The following is a 24,942-nucleotide window of genomic DNA, read 5'->3' on the forward strand; positions in this document are numbered from 1 at the left end:
ATGTTTCTAGCTACCTGTTGGTGTCTGACTCCCTGGCAGTTTCTTCCTTTTCTTGTTCCCAAACACATTTGCCAAAGAACTCCCTGGAGATGTGCTCAGTGTTAAGCAGACATGTGTAATGTAATGCATGTATTCAGAAACCATCAAAAAAAACCCCAAACCCTCCGTGCTTTATCTAAGCTCATCACAGTCTTTCTCTCACATGGGGGATATAGGTCCTTCATGTCATGTCCTAGTATTGTTATAAACAAAACTCTTTAAAATGTCTTTTTCTCTTCTTTCCTTTTATTATAATGGGAAAACTGCTCTTGTATTCTGCCACATGAAAGTAGATTTGCCTTCATTTGTGGCCATGCTGATTACAAAGCCTTGGAGATCTTTAATTAAATCGCTTGGGTTTTGTGTATTTCTTTCAAAGAAAACCATCAAAATAGCATTTGTGACTCATTACAATTATAACAGCGATGCTATCGTATTTGCCTTCTTATATTACTTATTTTGATCAAAAACGCTGCATGCCACGCATACCTTTAGCAGCTCGCGGGTGTGCATCCCTCCTGCACCGGGAAGGCGATGCTCCCCAGCAGCGCTGAGGCATGGCTGGCCTTGGCATCCGCCAAGGGGAACCGAGCACATCTCTAGCTGGTTTATCACTCTGCTGAAAGCCACGAAGTCAAGACATTTTACACATACTCAAAGCCAACACCTACAAGTGACTGGAATAAGCACAGAATTTATTCTTGATATATCTGTATCATTGGGGTGTCCTGAAAGCTGTTGCATGTTGCATTCAGTACACTGGTGCTGACCTGCCTTGCTCAAAATTGCTCTCCAGAGGGTTTCTCTCTTGCCTTTTCCCCTGTTTTTTTTAAGAGCAACAGGGCCCTGGCAAGGTAATTCAGTGTCTGCATTGCCTTCTCTGGCCCTTCAGCCCACCAGCTATATCGACTGCAGAGCCCCTGTTCTGCTGGAGATCGTTGTACGTGGGCGCCTGTGTTAACTGTGCTGAGTTTCTTGTTCTCTGTTTTTTTTACCCCCTCTGTTACATCAGTACAATGCAACTTTTTTAGACCAGGGATGGGGCTCATTGACTCCTGCAGGGACACTGCAGCCCAGCAGATAACTGGTGCCACGACAGCCCCCAGCAAAGGATAACATCAGAGTTACAAGCTTTCTGGGGAGATTAATCCCACCAAAACTAGCCATGCCCTATGACTGTCACTGTGACACAGTGACACAGCTCCTGGGGCACAGACCTCTTCTTAAAGACAGAGGTTACTGTGGAGAAAGACCAGAAATGAGAGCAAGGCTTTGAAGGGCTCTATGATGGGGATGAGAAAAGGGCTATCTCCCACCCGTGGTAATCTGGAACACTTTGTGGGTTATATTTTAAGGGCAGACATGCCCTGAGTTTTACTCCTTAAGATGGGATCAGGATATTCCCCTGCAGTTGTTCCTAATGAAGTTGCAGCAGAGGTCCCTCCGCTTTTGCATGAGGTTCTGGGTAGGTCTGGCTGCAAACGGGGTGGACCATGAGGGCTTTTTAAGAGAGGACAGGGATGGAGTTGCTGACTCCCCAGCTGATCTCACAGGTCCCACCTGTGGGAGAAATTGCAGAGGGGCTTCATGACTATGCAGGCATGATTTATCAAAGCTTGAGGATACCCTAAAACCACATTGCTCATTTGTCCATAGTCCTTGCAGGACTCCTCATCTGTGGTGGCCTCAAAAGCCACCCTTCATGTGATCATGTCCAAGTGGCAGGGGGGGAGCAACACATGCCTTTTCCCACTGCTGCTTCCACTTGCTGGGGCTGGGGAGAAGGCAGTCCTGGCCCCAGTGCTGTCGCACTGATGATGATTGCCACTGGCACGTGTTTCCTCGTGTTTGGTTTCCGATACTGTGGGACATCCCTGCTGCCTGGCGAGTGGCATGTGGGTATAATCAGTCTCAGGCAATTTATTTTTACTACCCTGCGTAAACACTGTGCTGAAATTGTCACTGTGATTTAGGAGGTGCCAGATTTTTCTGTTAGTGATTTTTTTTTTCTTTTTTTTTCTCGACACCTTCCACTCCATCTCTGGAATAACACTTCACAAGCAGCTTTCACCAAGGCTTTCCCCGGTGATGGGACATGTCATTGAAGTCTGAGCTCTGCCTCTCCAGCCTTCCCTAGGCGCTTTCTTGGAGACTGTAAGAAGAAGAGACAAAATTACCTTTCTTTTTTGCCCAACAACCATTTTATGTGCTGAAAATAGAAGTATCATTTTAAATGAGCCACTCAGAGAGACATAATCACCCAAATACAGATGAAATCACTTAAAAATTTTGAAACTGGCAACCTCGTATATTTTAATTATAGACTACAGTGATATTCTGCTGAAAGCAATTATGTTGTAGCTCTTCCCACACACAGGCAGTCCCAGTTGTGCTTCACAAAGACCAGCAGTTAAGCATATAAGGCATCATGTATGGGTTTGGTTTTTTTTTTTTTACATCCATTTTTTTCAGCACTTTGAAATAAGGCAAGAGATTCAATGTCTGGACATGGCCTTATTGCATGTATGTGGGGTGCATTTAGGTAGGCAAGCCTAGGTGCGTTGATTGCAGCAGCAGAAACACGTATCTGCTGCAAGAACAAGTTTTTTTCCCCCACTTTTTGAAAGGCCTCTTGTTTTTGCAATGAAAATGGCTGCCCCTGCTTCGTCAGGACTTTTTAAACTTGCCACGGCCAGAAAAGATACTTCTGTTTAAAATCAGAGAAATGATCCACTAAAAAGCTTCAAATGAAAGATATCTATTTCACCGCGTTGGACTGGCCAACAAGCGTGGCTTGCTGAAATGTGGTTGAGACACTCAGATACAGTTCATGCTACTGATACCCCTTGCTCGCCCTTCAAAATTAGCCCAGATGAATGGGGCCTTTTGTAGCGAGGAAAGAAACGGGCAGAAATCACAATAATCTCTTTCTAGCCAGGCTTCTGTAGTGCGGGGTGAGTCAACGGCTCTGCCTGGTGCTGGAGAAGAAGGAAAACAGCAATTTCTCAGCGGTTTCCTTGGCATGTTGGAAACTGAAGGCGATCTTCTCACACGTAGCTCATTGCACCTCGGGCTGGTCGCTCCCGTTGACTCAGTTCCAGCCATTTAAGGGCCACGAGGCTGTGGAGCATGAACCACATCCTTCACAGCCCAGCACCATGGCTGAGCAGGTTTGACCCAGCCTGACACGCTGGTACACCTCGGTGGTGGGAGGTGGCGAGCATCTTCTGGCTTTGGAGCACGGTGGCTTTTGACTTTTCCATGCACGCTTCCCAAGCCAAAGCCTTTGCTCTCAGTGAGAAGTTTTACTTCTTTCCTGTTATTCTAAAACTAAGTACTTTGCACATTTGGGAAGTATTATTAAGTAATAGTCTGAGTGACGGTCTGTGGTTGGAGTTAATTTCTTCCAGTTCTCAAAGTGTCTAATTACACTTTCTTCAATGCTAACTGTACAGATTGTTTCAAATGTGCAAAGACCTCTTGTTTAAATTAAAAAAAAAAAGAAAAAGAAAAAAAAAAAAAAGAAAGAAAACCCTCAGTTCATCCATCCAGAATGCAGGTCTGGGACTAGAGGCATAATCCAAATGTCTTCTGACTTCAACACCCTTCATGGTTCTGTACATCTTCCCCCCAGTACCTTTGAAAGAATAAAAAAACAACAAGCCAGATGCTACCCGGTGTAAATCCAGATCATCCCTTTTATACAGTTCCAATATTCCCCACCTTAAAGCTACGTCTGTCTTTAACTTTGATCCATGTCAACTGACGAGATGGTTAGGCACATCTAGACAAGCCTGTGCCCCACTTCACTTGCGATCCCCATGGTGAGGATGCTGTGCCTGGCTGCCTGGTCCTAGTCCAAGGCAATGCCAAGTGAAGTGGGCACTGGGAAAGGGCTTCGGGCTGGTGTGTTTCACCACAGGGTAGGAGAACATACATGGGATCTCTGGCACGTTAGCTGAAAACATCAATTTGGCAAGCCACCATAATTTGGTTGTGCTTAGAGATCACTTGAGCCTTCCTTTAATGGTTGATGGAAGAGCAACACAGCTTTTACGTGGATACATCTCTCAGAAGGAGAAATTCCCTTTGGAGGCACATTTCTACCTCTTTGCTACGGCCACTTTTCAAAAACAAACACATCCTGCAGCTGATTTTTCTGATTACAGTTTAAAATGCATTAGGTGGGCGGCAAGGGGGAGATGAGAGGGACAGAGCCACAGGTGGGGCTGTGAGAAAAGCCAGCGATACCCATCGCCCTTCGGTGTCCAGGGGACAAGCTCCGGGAAGGCACCAACAGCTTGCTGCTGCCAATGACCTTCACATCAGCCTCGGCTCAGGCTGATCACAAGTTCTTGGTCGGTCCTTGACGTTGGCCATGCTCGAAACGAGGGTTCCATGGTGGTCAGATCTACTTCCCGTTGTCAGATCATGAGGGGAAAAATAACACGGAGAGTTGGGAAGAGGGGGGTGAGATGGGCATCCAGCTCACGGCAACGCACGGGGCTTTGCTTTGCATGGGTGGTTTCACATGACAGCACGGGCTGATGCTGCTGATGCGTTCGCTGAGTTCTCTAAGGGATGGACACGTCCGATTGGAATGGTGGCCTACAGGACTAGGCATGGTATCCTTCCAGACTGGGCAAGCTCACACTGTGATTTATTTTTCTTTCCTGGGCTTTGTGACTGAATCAGACGGGAGAGAGGAAGTGAAGGTTTGTTCTTTCTAAAGATTTATTTCGTTACATCTGCAACAAGTCAAGAAGAGAACAGGGTAGAAAGGCTTTTGGTTTTGGGCCTGGAACAAAGCTCAGTACTTGAGATAAACAAATGGGGGGAAAGGAATTATCAAAGAAAGAGCTGGCCACAGACTTTGTTATGAGCTTTACTGTAACAAGCTGAGAAATTTTGGTAACTTAAACCAAACTGAAAGCGGACCGGACTTGCAGGGTAAAAGGAAAAGCAGATGATTGAGGTACCTTGAGGAAAATGTTCTGTCTGCCTGCCTGCCTATCTCTCTCTCCTACATTGCTCGTATATGTAGATACTTGGTATGGAAAATATCCCAAGCTTTGGATTAGAGGACCCAGCAGATTTCTGCAGTGTGTGAGTTGTCCTGCCATTGACTTTGATAGTCATGAACAAGCTCTGTTGACTCATCCATCAGATGAAGTAGTGGTGCTCTATTCATTTTTACAAGATACGGAATGTGAGACAAAATGTAGGTACTGATACGGCCAGGCACTGTGTACCGGTGTGTTTTACCTGCCAAGTGTAATGTGTGATTACACACACAGCCAGAAACTACATCTACACACAAGACTTGTCTCTGAGTTGGCTGCAAAATTTTCTGGTCTTCTATTGCAAATGATCTTTGAAAAATGTTGCAGAACAACAACAATACCTTGTCCAAGTTTCTTTGGTAAGCAGGTGTTAACGATTCCTACCTGGTTCTGAGGCCGGTGTAGGAGCTGAATTACTTCGCGTAGGTCAGCAGAGGTGGTAAAAGATAACAAAAGATCTGAGAGATACTGTGTTTGTGAAAAAAACATAATTTATTTTTTTTGTGGGGAAAAAGAAAAAGGAAGGGAGGGGGAGGAGAAATGATGAAACCTTCATTTCTAGAGTGTTAAATTAACAACAGCAAAAACCACTCAAAAGAACAAACTGCATGTTAAGTAAATTTAAAAGAATTACTATAAAATGAATGCCAGCTTGCTTTCCCAGTGTTTGCAAATTCTGAGTCACCAAAATCCCTTATAGCACCTCCTAAAAAGCTTTGAGGAGTGTGCCGATGGCAGCTTCCCTCCGCTTACCCTTAGGACCACCGTGTCCCCCTTCAGGAGGCCGGTGCCTCAGGCTCTCAGCAGGAGATAACCCCTCCAGAAGGCAGCTCACCCCACCGCAGGTCCCACATTCACCAGTTACCTGTGCTGAGTGCTCTTTATCTCACTGATACCCTATCAGCCCTGTTCAGGGCAAGGCTGGTGAGATAGCAAAGTGGCACAATTAGCAGTAATTAGCCTAGTGAGAAACCTGTTCTACGGTGGTTCCTGAGATGGAGCAGGTCCATGTCTCCTGGTCCATCCAGAGAAGCTGGTGGGGTTGGGTGGCCATTGGCCTGGTAGCCAGGATGGGGTTTGTGCTGCCACATCCCTGTGCATGATGGGGCTGCGTTTAGGGGCAGAATCCCCAGGCAAATGAGGGGATGGTGCAGGTACCTTCACCCTGGGGTGGGAGGGTGTGTGGGAGGCTCACACCTCCACATGGGTGCACAGGCAGCCCACCCCATGGCGTTGTAGAACCATTGGTCTTACTAAAACTGGCCTGGCTGATCTTGCACATGATGCTCCATAACCATAAAGTACCTTGCTAGGACCTGCTGCTCCTCGCTGGGACGCCTGGGATGAGGAAATCTTGGTCTGGTGGCAAATTCAGAGAAGTGGAAAATGTGAGTCTCTCTAGTACAGTGATACTGGGGGTTTCTACAACAGCAAAGCCCTAGAGATGACCCAGCAATCAGTACACCCTAGAGAAGAAGAGGGGAAAACCTCACTAAAGGTGAGGTTTGGGATATTTTGTGCGCACGCAGCCTGATTTGCATGGCAGTCTATCTCGATTGCCCGGGGCTGGAGAGGGTCACCTCAGTTACTTGCTCCAAAAGCTGGCCTTGCCTACACTCCTTAAGCACTCACCCTTGAGATGAGGGTTGTCCTGCCTCCAACCCACAGCTCAGTCCTGCAGCGTGGACGTCCTCCCTCCTGCACGCACACAGCTCACGCATGATTAAAGCCCCTGTCCATTGACATCTCCGAATTAGTGGCTTGGCCATGACAGTCATTGGTGCTGCTGGCCAGAAACCTGTAAAGCAGAAGGGAAATGGGTTTGGTGGCAGAACTACAAATACTCAATAAAACACAGCTTGTTTCGGTGCTTTTTTATGTGGTTCTGCGATGACTTTTCGTCCCCTAATTCACAGCAGAAGTCAAGCAGAGTGTAGTAGAGATTGAGCATGAATCCTTTGCGCTTGGTTAATGGGAACAATTACAGAAGTTTCTTCTTTTTCTTTTGCCAAGCTGCGATATGAAATCATTTGCTGGGTTCCTGTTTCCATGGAAACAATTAGTTTCATACCCTCTTTCATATTACACATCAATGAAGTGATTAACTAAATGAAGGCCAACACTTCGTAAATGTATTGTCTCATGCAATAATCAAGTAGCTACCAAGTACCACAATTAAATGCACTTAAAATGCAATGAAACCAGCTCCATAAAACGCTTACGAGTGTGTGAATGTTTACTGAGCTGATACGGCACATCATTTACAAGCCAAAAATGCCAACAATACCAAACGTGGGTGTTTAGGTGTTGCAGCACTTACTGGCTTTTGAGTAAAGCCTCATTTTCTCAAAGGAGCTGGTCACCTTGAGCCATCTCCAGGAAAGGGTTTAGGGACCTGTTGTGTGATGCAGATGGACTTCAGCTGCTGGCGGTGCCGAGGGCTGCCTGCCAGCCACGGGTCCATCTTGCAGGCAAAGGGTAAGCCAAGGGCAAATGACTTGCAAGACCTCCTAGCCCTGTGGTTACTGCGCTCACAGGGACGTGCCTGGTCCTCGGCCTTTCTGCAAGGACTCTCTACATATTTTCTCCTTAAAACAAAATATACAAAGAGTCCACCCGGCATGGAGTGGAATTCAGGACTCTGCCCGCTCCCTCCCAAGCACATCTGGGAGCCTTTCCTTCGCAGAGCTGAGCAGCTGCACGGTGAGAGAGGGAGGGAGGGAGGAAGGGAGACTCCCATGCTCTGCCACAGAGGAAAGCGAGGGCTGAAATGGGAATTTAATTCATGGATGCTGCAGTAGATGGCTCAGCCCGAGGCTTTTCCGTGGGACAGGGACAGGACGGCAGTGAGGTGCAGCCTGGGCTGGGCGATGGGCAGGGCCGACTTCCCAGACTTCAGACTTACAAATTCAGTTCTGAAAATGAGCCACTTGCTTAAAAGGCTCAGTAGGAGCTGGAGTAGCTTGTTTTAATGAGTAGTTAGGGAGGAATTCACAGTAAAATCCTCCATATTGGACCCTGTTTCTTTGTTTCACCGGGCAATGGATTGGAGTCTTCGCTGGTACCAGCCCTTAGAGAAAAGGAAATTACATTTTCCCCTTCATTCACGAAGGATTTATACACAAGCAGTTGTGCAAAAAATAACAACCTGATTTCAGTTTAGCTACTTCAGAAAATCAGAATTTTGCTTGGAGCATTCTCTTTTTTCCCCCTTTCCCTCTCTTGAAATACATCCTGGGAAGGCACTGTGATGCCCACAGAAACAGTCTCTCCCTGTTCCTGACAGTCGGCCCACGTTCAGTGACCCCTTCCACAGCTACTTCTTGGATGAAGCCAGTTAGTTGGCCCTTCCAGACAAATGCAACAGAAATTTCACAGCGACGCTTCACATGAAATCATTTTTTGACCATAAATCCCGAGGATAACTTTTGCACAGGGGTGAATGGTTCATCGATGTGTACGAGGACCCTAGCTATCTAGTGCAATGGTATTTTCTGTAACCCTTTCTACTGACAAGCTAGCAGATGGTGAGTACCACAACATGGCACAAAAAGAAATGTTCTGTGATGAATGAAAGCCATAGACAGTGCTGCAGCTCCATCCACCTGAGATGGACACCCATCTACTTCCATCTGACAGAGCTGTTTCTCCCCTTCTCCTACGTGCTCCCCTGCTTATTTATACTTTCCTTTGATTATACCACAGCATCTCAGCTGCAGCTCATGCTAAAAGCACCCTTGTTGCCCTACAAAAGGGTAAGATGATGCCTAGTAGGGCTGGCTGCCTTACCAGATCCGTCCTTGGTCCCATTGGACCAAGCTGCATGACCAAGGACCAAGGGTGCAGAGCACGCACGGGCCACCCTCATCCAGAAGACTTTGAAGCTGGGACTGCATCTGTGCCTGATGCATGTTTGCATGCAAATGACGCAGATGGGCAGCAAATCTGGAGAGAACAGGCTCAAGCCTGCACTTAATGGCCAGCATAAACATCCCCCTGAAACCTCTTTGCAGAGCCAGCCTCAACTCTCCCTCTGCTATTCCCCACTCCCCTTTCGCCACCCAACCTCCTGACCTTGCAAAAATATGTCTCTGAAGGGTCAGAGCTTGGGCCTGGAGCAGATGCTGATGCCTGGGATCAGGGGTGGGTGGCCTGAGGGCTGGACAGTGCAACATTCCTGTGCAGGGTCTCCGGTTGAGATAAGGCAGCCCCATGCTGTGATTTACTCCAAGGAAGCGGAGTCTGAGTCAGTCTTGCATGTTCCCTGGCAGATTAGGCAGGGGAAAGCCTTTAGAATAAAAACCTTTTAATCTGTCAGTAATGATTTTCTTTAGAAAAACATCTGATTGTATATAGCTAAAAGCACCATGTTGGTCTGGACCACAAGCCATCGCTCCCAGTCTCCAAGCCCAAACGCACTGGAATTTACCAGGGACTGAGATCATTTATTTCTGTTTTGGTTAACCCTGTGCCAAATCCTACTGGTTTTTCAATCTTCTCCTGGTTGGACTTCAGTAGCAAAGGTGAGACAAAGAGCAGCAGCATTTCCAAGTAAGAAGAGCCCACATGAGATGCTTAAATTTCAGGGCTTAGGGAGGGTCAGGGCTTTAAAAAAGGATCAACCTCTCCCCCACCAAGGTGAGCATACACCTCCTAGAGCCAGCAACTCCAGATGCAACTGTTTTGGGCCAGCTGGGAAGAGAGCAGTGAATGCTAAAAAACAGAAGAGTGGCCTCCATCCCTCAACACCCTCTCTGAAAGCTGGTATTGGTGGCCTTTCTCCCCTAAAACTGCTCTGTCACAGAGACTAAAGAATAGATCTGCAGTGGATCACCAACAGGTTCTTTCTTCTGATGGGGGTGTTCGAGTTTGCGATTGCCCCCACGCAGCATGGGTGCTTCTAGGTTTAGACAACAGGTAAACCAAGGTTTTAGGATTGCAGTTCTGGGCTGGAATGCCTTATATCCAATCTTTTTACCCTTTTTTTTAATTATTATTATTATTGTAATCTCAAAATTACTGTCTCTACAGTATTTGAAAAGACATAACCCATTCACAAAACAGCTGGCTGGGATAGAGGGTGTGAGTTCCCAACCCAGCGACCCAGCAGTATGGAAAGATAACACAGACAGAGCCTGAATTCTCTCTCCAGGGGGAATTTCTTTGGGCAGTTTGATGGGAGGTTGGTGTATATGTCCCCACCAGCCCAGCCTGCCATTTCCTTCACTTAATCCCTCACATTCCCACCGTGCTGCAGACACAGAGCCAGCGTCTGGGGAAAGGGGAGAGCCAGCCACACCAGTATGCGATCCCCTGGCCAGTCTCCATGGAAGGAGGAGACCTGCAGGAAGACTCTTCCAGCCCCATTAACTCATCCCCACTGGAGTGCAAATATAACTCGAAGGCTCACAGCTAAGAAAAAGTGAAGATACTCATGGATAAGCATGGCTGGCGTGACCACCAGGAAAGCTCTGGACTGTACACAGTATGACCACAAGATAAGCAGCACGTGCATTTGCAGAAACAGATGCTCTTGCAGTAGAAGCAACGCTGCAGCTAACGCCCTGCCTCTGGTCCCTCTACACCTGCCGTGCTGGCCCTTGGGACACCCAGTCCAGATGCCACCAGCCCCAGTGAGAACTTGGAGCTACCAACGAGCCACTTTTCCAGATGCAACTGGTTCCTCCTTGCATCCCTCTGGCTTTGCACCAGCTGACAGCTCAAGAGCCTTGCCTGGCCAATGTGTTTCCAGCACTGGTGGGTAATTCTTGAGAAATACATTCAGGGAAAGAAGAGTCCAAATTAGTCTGAATTATGACTCCACATCTAAGGTCACACTGAGGATATGACATCAAACCTAAGGCTGACCTAATTTAATATATAAAAAAATGTTCATCAAGCAAACAGATGACTTTGGAATTTGAGCACTTACTTCTTTTTCCCCATATACTTTCTTACGCAATTTCTTCTCCCTAGAAGAACACCAAGTTCTCTTCTTAGTTTTTTAAACAAACCAAAAGAGGTAATACTAATAATCTGGTGCACAGCTTGCAACTGTTTCTTTTGCTGCTGCAGTGAGGACCACAAATGGTCTTAACCCTATCTAAGGAAGCTCATTTAAATGAATCAGGTAACAAATAGAAAACATACAGTTTATGCAACAGCATGCAACTAAGAAATCTTCCCTTGGCAAAACAATAGGGTCATTGTATTCCCCATCTGAGAAGTCGGTAAACTCCTACTAGTCTGGGGCTGTAATGAATTAAAGGCTTTTCTGCAGCAGATACAATTGCTGTTCGTTACTAAGAAAAGTAGGCTGTCTGGGCATCTGCAGCGCGCTAAATGCAAGCGTTCATGTTCCCAGCATAGTTAAAACTTGCAAAATAGCAGAGAGGAAGGTGATTACCAGGCTTGAGTGACTCAACTCTCTGCTGTCGTCTCCCATTTCGTAGGATATTATTTCTCAATAACACGGTAGCAGGAATGCTTCTAGACAAAACAGCTGCTGCTTTGATAGCAGAGCTTGGCAACCTGGTGGGATGGACACAAGCGCACTGACAGCTCCTCTGCTACCTGGACTATCAATGTTCATGGTTGTTGGACTCTGTCCTTGGAGGTTTTCAAGGCTCAGTTAAACAAAGCCATGGCTGACCCAGTCTAGTGCTGGTGATGGACCTGCTTTGAGCAGAGGACTGGGCTAGAGCCCTCTGAGGTCTCTCTGGATGATGCAGATCCCTGCTGAGGCAGTGGCATCAGGACAATAGGATACAGGATGGGGTATCAAGGCACCAGAGTTGGCTTTGGGCAAGGAGCTAAATCTTCCCTTGGCTATATCTCCAGCTCTAGTCAGTCAGCCTGGACAATATTGGATGTACACTCCTCATTTGGCTGGAAGGGCAGAGGTAGAGGGCGATAGGTATGAGACATTTCCAGCAGGCTCTGCACCACTACTGGAAAGCTGTAGATATTTGAACACCAGAAATGGTTAAAACTGATCTGTTAGCACTTCTGATATGCCTGTAGCAGCAATTAAGGCTTACTGTGAGACAGAAGAGATCAAATCCCGGTGGTGGAAATTAGGAAGTGAAATGCCAAGAACAATAACTAGAACAATGTCATGAATTTCCTCCACCACAGCACTGAAGGAGGGTGACAGGGAATATTTTGATGGGCCTAAATAATTCAGAGCATTGGTTTCACTTAGGAAATTCCAACTAAACATGTTTGATGCTCGTGTTTTGTTTTTAAATGTTAGTAGTGGTTTGAATTGTTACCAGGGGCACGCATCATTGGAGCAGATCCTGGGCTCCCATCTTGCTGCTCCATGCGCTCCAAACCAGTAAGCAGCTTAACAGAGCTGGGGAAAGGGAGCCGAGACCTGCGAAACTGGCTTTCTCCTGCATCCCCTTTCCCAGAGCGCACACATACCATGTGTCATGTTAAAACTGGATGCACCTGCTAGAGGAGCTGTGTGGGGGCAGACATTATGCACTAGTTATAAATCCTTAGGCTATCAACAGCCTTTAGTAAACATTTGGACAATCCTTCCTACCTCTCAGTCGTCCAAATATTTGCATCATGCAGGGCTGCTAGCCGTTTCCTGACATGCTGCATATCTAAGAATATCCTCAGATCGTAGGTCGGTTCCAGTGTGCTGTGATGGATAGTCTTATTGGATGAAATAAATGTCCTGGGGAGAAAGAAAAAAAAAAAAATATCTGTGTCCTGATAATATATCCAGGTCAGGATGGAATGAAACAGCTTGCAGTCATGAATGGTATTTTTAGAGAGCTTTTAGGATCTGATCTGAAGCACCCAAGGGTTAATGATGAATAGCCCTGAGCTCAATTAGCGGGTATACTTCCCTCAGTGACTCGGACCACTTTGGACCAGGCTCTTGGAGAAATGGTTGAAGATGCTCCTGAAAGCTCTTCCTTCCTGCTGTGCTGAGCACAGGGCTGGAAATAGCCCGAGCCAACTTCGGATATAAAATAGGAGCCTGCTGCACCAAAGTCGGGTTTGGCAGCTCTTCCTCCAGACCAGAGCATCTCCCGGGTGAACCGCGGGAGACCACTGCAATGCACAGGGTTTGTAATCTGTACGCGAACCGTTTAACGCAGCAGCGTTGCCAAACAGAAACAAAAGTTTTTCTTTTTTTTTAATCTTAATGCAGGTAGAGGAAAGCAGCCTGGACTCTACTTCAGTAGTTAATAAGGTTTAGCAGTTAATAAGGTTTAGCAGTCTTAAACACAAAACTTGTGGTTTGTGATTAAGGCTACTGTGCTAAATAACAAAGTTTGGAAGATTAAGCCTTGCAACACAGTAATTTTAGTTTTCTACTCGATACATGACTGGTACTTTATGGCTAAATATACACTGTAAAAGCCAGCGGATTTTCTGATAGCATACTAAAGGAAATAATCGACCCACAGCTTAACTGCGGGATTAAACTGCTTGGGGTGTAACGTGGCTTTTCCACTGCAACTTCAGCTCGGACCTTTTGTTTTAATCTTCTCTTCCCTCTCAGTAAAACCACCAAAGCCACGATAAGTAAAAGCAACGTGGCTTGCTGTCCTGCGACAGCTGAGACGGAGGGTCCTGTAAGTGCTGTTTCTAATTGCCATGTGGGGGTAACCCATGCAGAGGGTTTGCCCACCCCCAGGTGATTCCCCTCTGCCACCCCCACATCCCCCAGTTTCTCCAGCATCTCCTCTGCCTGGTCATCACTTCCTTTTGGGAAGCCCAAAGCTCCGACCCCTCTTTGGACAGACTAAACAACATCTGCAAAGTCGCCTCTCTCCCCCCCCAGCCCTCCCCGGGGAAAAGAGCCAGTCCCAGATGGACAGGAGAAAGCCGGTGTCACCAGGGAGGGCAAGCGGGGCTCCCGGGGGGTGCCGGGGAGCAGGGATGTGGCGGAAGCATAAAGCACCTGTTGGGAGGCTATTTAGGGATTAGCCAAGTGCTGACAGACAAATTGGCAAGATTAATAAGAGCAATCAAGGCTGTGTGGGCTCGAGTTGTGAGCTGACATTAATGTGACATCACTTTCATCTGCTTTTGCCTCACACCGCATAGCTGGTCTGCGGCATCATTAGTGCTTCTAGAGAGCAGCACGGTTGGATGGGGGCCTGGGGAGGAGGTGGTCTCGGAGCATGTGTACGTGGGGGTGCGTGGGTGCACACGTGTGCATGGTGGGGTAGGGGACAGCCCTGTGTGCCCGTCCTTAGCTGGTCCCCAGCACGGGCTGCCCGCAGTGACCAGCGCAAGGTCCCTGCTACAAGGCAGGCACCAGTGAGGGGCTGTGTGGTTGGGGACCCCTGGACCCCCTGCCCTGCTGACCCTCACCCCCAGCACATACACAGGGCCTAGCTGACTCTAACAGCACAGGGTTACTTTCGGTGACATTTTCTCCAAAGCCATCTGCTCTACTGGGTTTGGGTTTTTTTTTTTTGTCCTGAGAATCCTTCCTACAGAATGGCTGAATGTCACTGGGACAAAACGATGTTCCCCACCCCCCCCCCCAAAAAAAAAAAAAGGGGAGGGGGGCAAAGAAAAGCATAATTGAATAAAGGCTAATTCCAGGTGTGGGGAGAGAACAAAGAAACTCCTCTAGGTTTCACTAAGCCCCATGCTGGGAATCTCCCCTTCCCACAAGGTTTGACCCCCTAAGGATATTTTTAAGGGAGAAAAAGCTGTTTTCAGAGCACTCCTCTGCCTCCCAAACCTGGCAAGAAGTCCCCTGCAGCTCTAGCACAGCACAGCCATTACATGGGGAAAAATTTGGGTAGGGTTTTTGCATTTTCCCATTTTTCCTTTGGTTTGTTTTATTTTTTTAATCCCTTCCCTGCTACATTTTCACTCACCCCAAATTTTTTCCCATCCCCTTCCAACAGCAACTTGTTTACACTCTGATTTTCTTTGTGCTCGAGTCAATGAGGAATCATAGCAGTAGTAAAACATCTGAACATACAAATCCTCCAGGTCCGCCTGTCCCTGCAGAAGAGGCTCCTTCACCCAGAGCTTTTGCCCACAAAAGGAAAGTGTTGAAAAGGAGGGAGATGCCAAACGCTGCGCACACATTTGCTCCCAGAGCTCCTGGGGGGGAGAAACCCGCTCCCAAAGTGGATCCCTCCATGCTGGGAAATTATCTAGTAGGGGCGGGAAAAAAGTCTGTAAAAATCTGATCTTTTTAACTATCGACAGTTCAAGCATGCCAAAGCAGATGGGGATAGAAATAGTGGGGGAAGCAGGAATAATTTTGGAGAGAGGGGGTTTTGTTAAGAAAATTAGGAGACTAACGCCAAAGTCAGATCCTGAAATCAAAGTAATGAGACGGATAGCTGCTTCTCCCCCCAAAAAAAAAAAACTTCTGTATTTTTCTTTTTATGTAAATTGACTAATTGATTCATGCTTAGTTAGCATTTAAAAGGACTGGAATTATATTATATATAATTATTATTTTTTACCATCTCAAATGGTAAATTACATGGGGTTTTGAAGCAAATTTCAGGTTCTGCCTGGCTCCACCCGGCAAGGACAAACCCCTGAGCACAGCCGATGTTTGTCCCCCCGTACAGCTGACATTTTGGGGGACATGCCCCGTTTGCCACCGGGAACCCCTCTGCATCCTTGGGGGGTGCTCGGGGAGGGCGAGCTGAACGCCCCCTTCCCCTGCCCTCCTCCAGGAGCCCAGGGCTCGTTTTCGTTGTTTTTTACGGCTGATTCTTAGAGATGCTTTTCACTGCAACCCTCCTCCATCCCTCCCCACCACACCGGGAAATGCAGCCCTGACACCGGAGGGAAGGGGCAGCACAGGGTTCCCCAAAGAACCCAAATGTCTTTCCACTAAAAATAATAATTTTTTTAAAAAAAGTCGTATTTGCTCCCAAAAACTGATTAGGTTTAAAATACACAGCTTAGACCAATCCGGCAGCAACATCCCGGGCATTCAGTGGTCTGTTTGTAATCTCAGCCTTTTTCATTAACATAAACACTACTTCAACAAAAATATACACGGCCACCTACTAAGCCGGTGAAGCAAACGCGGAGCCGGTCGCGCCGCGGGGTTGAGCCGGGTCCGAGAGGCGCGGGGCGGCCGCGCTCCCCGACGGGCGGCGGGGCCGCAGCTGCGCGGGAGCCGGTGCTCAACCGCGGTCCCGATCGTGTCCCTGCCCCGGGGGGCGCGGGGAGTATCCAGAGCCGTCCCACACTGCCAGTTCCCCTCTCCGGGGAAAGATGAAGGGAACAATAAAGCATTGAAGCAATCCCCCCTGGGCAGAGGGGTGCCGGGCCGGTACTCCCGCCGTTCGGCGGCGCCCGGGGCAGGGCTGGCGGCTGCGGGCAGGGCTGCGGACAGGGCTGCGGGCAGGGCTGCGTGCAGGCAGCGGGCAGGCTGCGGGCAGGGCTGCGGGCATGGCGGAGCGGCCGGGGCGGCAGGTACCCGCGGCCCCGACGGGGCGGGACGGGCAGCGCCCGCGGCCACGCTGCTCTACCCGCAGGAGCCGCTCCCTCCCGGCTCAGCCCAGCTTTCCAGGGAAAACTTGGGTTGTCGATGTCTCATTATTGGTTTTGCAGGAAATTAATTTCCCTTTTTGTACTTGCTTTCTTGCGTTTGGTTTTTTTTTTTTTTCTCTTTCGTGCTCTCTCTCATTCTCCCCTTTCCTGCCGTTCTCTTTTCTTTCTTTTTTCTTTCTCTTTTCGTCTTTCCCTTTTTCCATTTTTCCCTTTTTTATTCCTTCCTTTCTCTACCCCTTTCTCCTTTCCTTCCTTCCTTCCTCCCTTTCATTCTGTCTTTCTTTTTTGGTTTCCCTCTTTGTTTCTTTTTCTGTTATTCTCCCTTCCTTTCTTCGTCTTTTTCTCTTTTTCTTTCTTTTTCTTTCTTTCCTTCTTTCCAGCTTTTCCTCTTCCTATTTTTTCTCTTTGCCTCTATTTTTCTCTCTTTCGTTCTTAATTTTTGTTTCCCTCATTTTTGCCTCTCCGTTTCCCTGTTCCTCTGTTTCTTTCCTTCACCCTCTTTCTCACTCTCTTGCTTTTCATGTCTGTCTTCATTTCTCTCTTTTTCTCTCCTGTTTCGCCCTCATTTTTGCCTCTCCGTTTCCCTGTTCCTCTGTTTCTTTCCTTCACCCTTTCTCTCTTTCTCACTCTCTTGCTTTTCATGTCTGTCTTCATTTCTCTCTTTTTCTCTCCTGTTTCGCTCTTTTTCATATTCTCTGTCTTTCTTGTTACTTCTCGTTCTTTATCTCTTTTTCTTTCTCTCCTTTTCTTTTTTCTCTCTTTCTCTCCCTATGTCTTTCTTTCTGCCTTACTGTGTGTAGTTTGGTCTGTTCTTTCTTCTTCCTCACTCTCCTGTTCTCCCTCCTTCTCTCCCCTCCAGGACACACACACTCTCTATATACCCATGGATCTATTGCAGTGTTTGGGGGCACTTCTATTTTCCTCTTCTGGAGCTGGGGGACAAACCAGACCCCGGGCTCCGCTCCAGTCCTGCTCTGGAGCCTCTTCCCGATGTAAAGAAAATGTCCTTTCCCGCCATGCCATGCCAATGTCACAGCTCGCCTGGATTTAGTTTAATCCCCGCCGTTTGACCCTTACCGAGAGGGTTTGAACACCCCCGGGGGTCGGACCCCCTCCCTCCCAGCGCCGGGTTGCGCAGACACGTTTCGAGCGGGGTTAAGGGCTCAGCACCGCGCCCCGACGGCACCGCCCGTGGCTCGCCCCGTCCCACGCGTGGCGAGGGGGGGGGTGCACGGGCGGCCCGGGGCTGCCTCTGCCCCCAGCACCGACAGCTCCGCCAGTCCCACGGGAGCCCCGCTCCGGCGGGGGAGACGCGGCTGCGGGGGGACAGAGGTCCCCGAGCCCTCGGCGCTTTGCGTGAAGCGCTCGAATTTGATCGTTTCCAGAGGGGAAACGAATAATCCTGCGAGAAAAATTACTGTGCTGCAACCCAAGCCCTCGGGCAGCATCTTTCCTCGCAGGTAGACCGCAAAATCTGCTGGAGAAGGTGATTTGCCTCCAGTGCCTTGGCGGCCAGGCAGAAATTCCCTCATTCATCGATTTTAAGGGGGTTAGATGTAAAATGATTTTGTATATTTTAAGAACTGGAATTTAAGGGAGATTAAGGGCGCGGATCTGAGGGTGCTGTGAGAAACGCACTGGGGGGGTTTGTAATTCAGCGAGCGACTCTGAAAACAGGAAAAACAAAACCATTGCTGGATTCGTTATTCGAATTTTTCGTGAGTTCTACGCCAGTTTTGGTGGGGTTATTTTACAGATTTCTTCCCCTTTCCTCTCCGGCTTTCGCACACGCACATCCCCTTCCCCAAGAAACCCAGATGCGGAAGGGGAGGGTGAATGCGCCCGTTCCCGTTATCAGCCCGATTCTCGCAAAAAGCAACGGTTTTGCTGCAGAAATCGGTTACCGTCGGGACATCACCACCAGCGCTGCGGGACGCCTTCCCACCTTGGCTCGGGGATTTCAAGTATCCACTGAGCATCTTTCCCGGGAATGCCAACCGACCACGCTGTTCCCGGCAGAACATTTTTTAAAGCCCCCCCAAAATCGCTTATAATATTTAACTAGGGACCTGTTGTGCAAAAGGGATCGTTTTGCTAGGCGCTCTGCTGTTTTGCTAAGGAGGTGGGAAAGATGATTAACCAATTTTTGGTGTCTTTTAACTCTGCACCGGTAACTGCGAAGCAAAGGGGGACACGAATCTGCAGCACCCCGCGTAGTGTGGCTCCACATCATTACTTGGGTGTTTACTTATTTAAAATAATAATAATAATAACGATGTGAAACAGGTTTTGCCGGGGCAGCTTCCAAGGAAAGGCATCCCTAGGTCTCTGTAAGGAGGGGAGCAGGGAGAGAAGAATTGCAGTTGTTTATAGCGGGGATTTTTCACAAAAAACACGAGTCCCGAACCCCCGCTTTGGGATGGGGAAGGGGCGGGGGGGAATAGAGTTTAGATACGGGATTTATTCTAGAAAAAAAGTTTAAAAAATCAGAAGGTTGCCCTGGGACACAGGTGGTGGCTGTGCGGGCTGAGCTGGATCCGGCCGGGAGGTCCCGCCGGGATGGGCAGGCAAAGCCCACTGCAGCCCCTCCGACCCGGGCCGGGGGCCTTTGCCTTGGCCAGTGCAGTCCCCCCCCTCCGCCTGCCGCGTGCTGCCCCTTAGCCCGGGGGCTGCAAGGCCGCTCTGAAGCCCAGCCCCTCTCCCTGCAGCAAAAAACTCGGGGAAACGGCCCACGGGTGAGTTTGGGGTTTTTTCCCCCAGAGGGATGCTCCAGGGGTCCCTCCAGCGAAAGCCGCTTTTGCAAGCAGCGTGGGAGCTCCGTGGGCACAGCCCAGAGGGACAAAGCCCGTCTGCTGCACCAGGACCTTCTCGCACGCCAGGACCCTACGGGGGCTTTCCTCCCCCGGGCAGGTACCTGGGTGGGCCGGTACCTCCTGGCAGGTCGCTGTCACGACCCGGAGATGGTGCCAGCCTCGCCCGGCCCTCCCGGAGGAGCCTTGCCCTTAGCATCCTTCGCTGGCAGCCGCTCCTCTTGTCGCATCCCTCCCCACGGGGGACCGCCGCGTCCTGCGTGGATGGCTCTGCCACCGCAACCCCCTCTCCCCACTCTACAGGTGACAAGGCAGAAGGGGTGGTGGCTGCGGGGGACCCCAGGGACACTTGCCCTGGGCAACCCCCGGGTGCTGGCACCCCCTCCTCTCTCGGAGCCGGGTGATGCTCCTGTCTCAGGAAGGACCGTGCTACACAAGGTTCTTTTTCCTCCGAGGAGCCCACCCGCAGCACCGGGGACCCACTGGTGGCTCCACACGGTGGCAGAGACCGTGCGAATCCCCCCCGTCCCGGGGTTTTCCCCTTAGGGATCCCGCTGCCCGCACCCCCGGCCCGGGGTACCTCGCCGCAGCCGGGCGGGCCCCCACGTCCAGGCACTGCTGTGCCCCGGGACTGAGCACCGAGGGCCAGCACAGGGAGGCCAGATCCTTCCCCAAACCCAGCGGCTTTGTTTTTTCACATCTCTCCCCGATCTTTAGTAGACGAAGCCGCCAGCTTGGCTGTTACTCAGCCCGGCAATATACCGTCCCCGCAGGGTTTAGTACCCGTGGAAGAAAATAATCCTTTTCTCCTTGATTTGGGCTATTCCGTTTTAACTTCTCGCACCTCTCCGTGGAGACGCGTTTTGCGTGATACCCCGAAACTAGGGGGCCGGGGGCCCTCGCCTGCCCGCCGCTAAAAATTACGCACACACACCGCTCCTCTAGCATCGGCACGTCGGTGCGATTTCGGCGGGGGTTTGGTTTAAAGTCGGGAAGAAAACAACGAAAATGTTCAGTCAGCCTGGAAATAAGGCTGAGCCCCGGGGCAGCCCCTCGCGCTCCCCGTCTGGAGGGGGCTCCCCTGCCCGGCTCGGCCCGGCCGGGCTTGTCGCTCCTGCAGCCGTCGGGGGCTGGAGGGGATTCCCGACCCCAAAAAGCTCAGCGGATCGAAATGTTTTTTCGACCTCGCTGTCCCCATTTCACCGCTAACCCGGGCTCTGGGGCTAGAAAAGCTGGAAATGGCTACTAATTTTATTTGCACGCCACACTGCTCTGCCAAGGAGCTGGGTGGGTGTGGGGGGGTGTGTTCATTCCCAAGGGTCCTCTTTGGGGTTCGGGGGCATCCCCAGCACCGGGCCCCGTCGCTGGAGGAGCCCCCAGGGAAGAAAACTTGTCCGAGAAAGCATGGGTGTCTCAGCAATGCCAGCCTGGATTTACCTCTGGATTGACACCTGAATTTACGATTCGAGCTGTCTTTAAGGGCGAATTTGTTGAGGGATGGCCGGGAGCATCCCTCGCCTGGTCCCAGCTCTACTCCGGCTCAGCCCCGCTGTTTCTCCCGGTACCCAGGTCGCTCTGAATCCCAGTTAGTCCAAAAGCATCCCTCCCCCCTCCACCCCCCCGGCAAAGCTATCCGTCCCTGAGCAGGGATGTAAATACTTTGATATTTTCAAGATCTCTGTGGGAAGCGATTGTGCCTAAGTGGTAGCGCTCGGAGCTTATTATCGCTGGAACCGATTTGTATTGCTGGGACTGCGTCCTGCCAGAAAACTCCCAAAAAATCCAGCGCTGAAAAGGGCTGTAAATTCCTGTGCTGCAATATTTCATCGAAGGACGTCATGGAAAATGTGGGCTGGGGGGGGGGGGGGGGGGGGAGCAGTCTCGGGATGGGCAGAGGGGGGAAAAGGGTGACAAGGGGGGGGGACACGTGTAAGATTTTTCCTTTTTTTTCCCCCTTTCTGACCAAAGCCTGAACTTCTGCCTGAGACACGACGGCTGACAGCCAGCCCGCACCTCCCCACAGCCGCCTTAGGTGCTTCGGCAGCTCCGCTTCGCATCCGCTCCCGATTGCGGCTTCTTCTTCCCTAAAAGCTCCCGCAGGTCCCGCTCGGAGCCGGCGGCCGAGCTCTGCCCGCGGGGGGTGCCCGGGGGCCGGGGCTGGGCTTTGGCTGCCACCGGGAGAGGGCCCGTCTGCCACCGGGCACACACACACGCGTGGGGCAAAGAGTTGCCGTGTGATGGACTCTCAAAAATGGTTTGGGGGTGCGTGTGTCCCCCCAGATCCCACTTCTCCCTCGGTCCGTTCACCCCCTGACACCCACCCACACCCAAGCGCCTATGTCCCCAGCCTTGAGCCCCTCGCTTGAACGTACCCCCTCGGCCTTAAATAAACCTTTAGGGATCGTTTTGCTACGGATTTGGAGCCAGCGGCCACGGGGATGGTCGCGACTGAAAGAAAAAAAAAAGAAAGAAAAAACAACAAAAAAACCCAAACAAACAAAAAAAAAAACAGCCGAGGGAAAAGGGATGGTGCTGGGCAAGAGGGAGGCGGGGGGGTGGGGTGGGGGGGTGTCCTGCGGGTGGTGTTAATGCAAAGCAGGGGCAGCGGGGAGGGGGACATGAGGCGGTCACTCCCCTCGCCCTGGGTGGTCCGGGATCGCAGGAACACCCCGGCCCCTCTCCGAGCAGCACCCAGCCCGCCTATAACAATACCACCTATATACATTTCCATACTCGGATTACACCCGGCCTGGTTGCAAAGTTGACTTCACTTAAGCAATTAGCTAGTAAAAATACCTTCGGCGCAGGAAAAGGAAGAAAGCTTGGATTTGTCTATTTTTACACAAAACACTGCCGAGTTTCGGGGGGGGGTGGGTGGGGGGTGGGGGTGGCGGTTGGGAAGCGTGGCGGGGCTCGGGGGTGGTCGCGGGGAATATGCGGGGCCAGGGCGGCAAAACGGGCTCCAAACGGTGCCAGGATTAGCAGGGCTAATTGCTCTAGATGATCTTTTATTGTCGTCTTCTCCTCATTTTTTTCCCCCTTCCCTGCATCTCTCCCCTGCCGGGGGTGGGGGGGGCAGTTAGGCCACCCAACCCCCCTTAACCCCAGGACAAGCGGGTCCCGTCCACCCGCACACCATCACCCCCCTCGAATATCAGGCACAGCACGGCTTCTCTTCCCCAAGCTCGCCTTTCCCCGGTTCAGGGGCTCGGTGTAAAACCCTCCAACCTTCCTGCTATTCCCACGGCGAGGCCTATAAAACCTGCAGCGATATATTTCCATTTTTAACGTTTGCTGGCTATCATAAATATAGAGGAAACCAAATCTTCGCACTCCAAAAAGATACTGCGAGAGGGGGAAAGGGGCACTGGTGCAGGGGCTGGTTGTCTGTGAAGGGGAATGGTTTGATTTCCACGGAGAGGTTTTGGGTTTTTTGCTCGGAGATATTTTATTTCCTAGTGGAAACGCTGCCGGTGGCGACGGTTTTGAACGCGGGTTTTACAGGAGCTCTTTACGTTGTGTTTCGAGCTCATCCCCGGGTGTTTTGGGGACAGATCGGGAAGATTCAGTCGCAGAGAGATGTAAAGCAAAGAAACCTACCCTTCTGGCGTCTTGGGGAGGGGGGGGGATGCTCGGGGAATTCGATGCGGAGCAAAGCTCAGGGTCAGCGATGCCCTCCCTCCGCAAAAATAAAAAGAAATACAGCGAGAAGCGGAGGATTTATTCTGCACCAGCTGCCCCGGAGCTGTAAGCAGCCAGGAAAGGTGATCGCTTTCCGAAAAAGCATTTTGGGGTTTTTTTTCCCCCCCTTGCCGAGCAGCCGCCCCGCTCCGCGCTCTGCTCCGCGACCCCGGACGGGAGGGCGCAGCGGCCGCCGCCTCCCCCGACAGCCCGGGCGGCCCGTTCTCCTCTTCCTCAAAGGAAAAGCTCCAGAAGTAACTCCCCCACCTCCTCTCACCCCCTCCTCGGCTACCTGCCCCTGGCCTGGGGTTCGTCCAGGGCTCTTCTCTGCCTGTCCCTGTCCCCAAAGCCCCCCTCCCCCCCCCTCCCCCCCTTGCCCCGGGAACAGGAGGGCCGGTGCTTTCGGCAGGATTTATTTTTCGGAGAGGGGGCAGAGGATGGGAAAGGGAAAGAAAGACGGGGAGGAAGGAGAAAAAAAGGAGAAAAAGAAAAGCCCCTGATGTGGAATCCCTCTTGGTTGTATCACAGATGTGACAGGCGCCCCGGAGGCTGCTCACAACTGCTCGCGAATAACGCGGAGGGAGTTTGGAAACCCGATCGGTATCTTTCTTTTAAAAGGTATTAAATTGTCATTAAAAACTTTAAAAGCAAATCTGGAAGACGGGGGGCTTGGGGGGTGTCCCCCGCTCGCTGTTTGTGCAGAGGGTGCAGGGGGCCGGACCCACAGCACTGCGCTGCGGCCTGCAGCGGTGCGGGGGCGGGGGGGGGGAAGTTTTTCTTCTTTTCTTTTTTTTTCTTTTCTTTCCCCTTCCTTTCCCTCTTCCTTTCCCCAGTCTTGCAAGGGAGTACTCTGCGGCAGCCAGCAGCCCTGAAAGCTCCTGCAGCCGTGCAACCCGCCCTGCCGCCCCCCGGAGCGCAGGTTTCCACGCGCGGTTCACAAGAAGGTGACAAAGGTTTCAAACGACTTACCTTAAGTGACAGGTCTCCTGATGGGACGAGGTTCAAAAGGGTGGTTTTTTTGGGGGGGCAGGGTAAAGAAGGGGGTCTTTGCCTCCCTGCCTTCCTATTCTCCTTCCCCCCACCCCTTGTGCGTGCCCGTGGCACCCGCCAGAGCTGAGCACCAGGCTCCTAGGATTCAACTGCAAAACTTCAGCACAGATTTATATCCACCCCCCCGCTAAAAAAAAAAAAAAAAAAAAAAGCCCAAAACACACCCAGCCGAAAAAACAAACCGAAACACCAACCCACCCTCATCCCTAGAGCAGCCTCGGAGCAGGCGAGGGGTCCGACGCCTGCTCTCATCCCCGGCGCGGCGGCGCAGGCAGAAAAGGGCATTTCGAGCGGCAGCGGGAGTTTTCGCCGATTTCTTTTTATTAAAGCACCCCCGAGCCCGTGTTTACATTGCGCAGTATAAACATCCTGCCCGGGCCCGCCGAGCTTAAAAGAGCGCACGAAGAGGGGGTTTGAGGTGGGTGAAGCTCCGCGCTGCGCGGAGGCCGCGGCCGGGCAGCGCCTCCCGCCCCCGCCGCCCGCGGAAGTTGCGCTGCCCGCAGCCCGGGCCGCACCGCCCGGCCCTCCCCACCCCCCCGCCGTGGCTCTCAGCAGTAGGTGGCAGGGGGATGGGGGGGGGCCTGCCCACGCAGCGTCGCGGTCACGCGTGGGACAGCCCCCCCCCGCCCCGTCCTGGGCAGGGATGCGGCCCCCGGGGCGGGTAGGGCGGCGTGGAAAGGGCTCTTTAAAAGCTGCCCACCAGCTGGGAGCGGGGAGCGGAGGGGGGCCGGGACAGGGCGGCGGAGGGGGCCGCCCGGGAGGGCGTGGGGGAGCGGGTCGGGGCG

General features: G+C 51.1%; 1 long non-coding RNA gene across 4 annotated transcripts; it reads right to left on the minus strand.

The window, feature by feature from the left end:
- Nucleotides 1–314: 314 nt before the first annotated feature.
- On the minus strand, nt 315–24,693 carry LOC114011596 (uncharacterized). Of its 4 annotated transcripts, none has more exons than XR_003553566.2 (4): nt 24,077–24,246; nt 12,655–12,792; nt 6,735–6,900; nt 315–2,191 (listed from the first exon to the last, which is right to left on the minus strand). It is a non-coding gene; the product is annotated as an uncharacterized LOC114011596 (long non-coding RNA). The 4 variants fall into 4 exon arrangements; XR_003553568.2 differs by lacking the exon at nt 315–2,191 and adding an exon at nt 4,935–6,461; XR_003553567.2 differs by lacking the exons at nt 315–2,191; nt 24,077–24,246 and adding an exon at nt 24,356–24,693 and having other exon boundaries at nt 4,935–6,900.
- Between the last annotated feature and the right edge of the window lie 249 nt (nt 24,694–24,942).

The sequence above is a fragment of the Falco peregrinus genome, chromosome 14, assembly GCF_023634155.1.
Source record: "Falco peregrinus isolate bFalPer1 chromosome 14, bFalPer1.pri, whole genome shotgun sequence".
NCBI classification, from domain to species: Eukaryota; Metazoa; Chordata; class Aves; order Falconiformes; family Falconidae; genus Falco; species Falco peregrinus.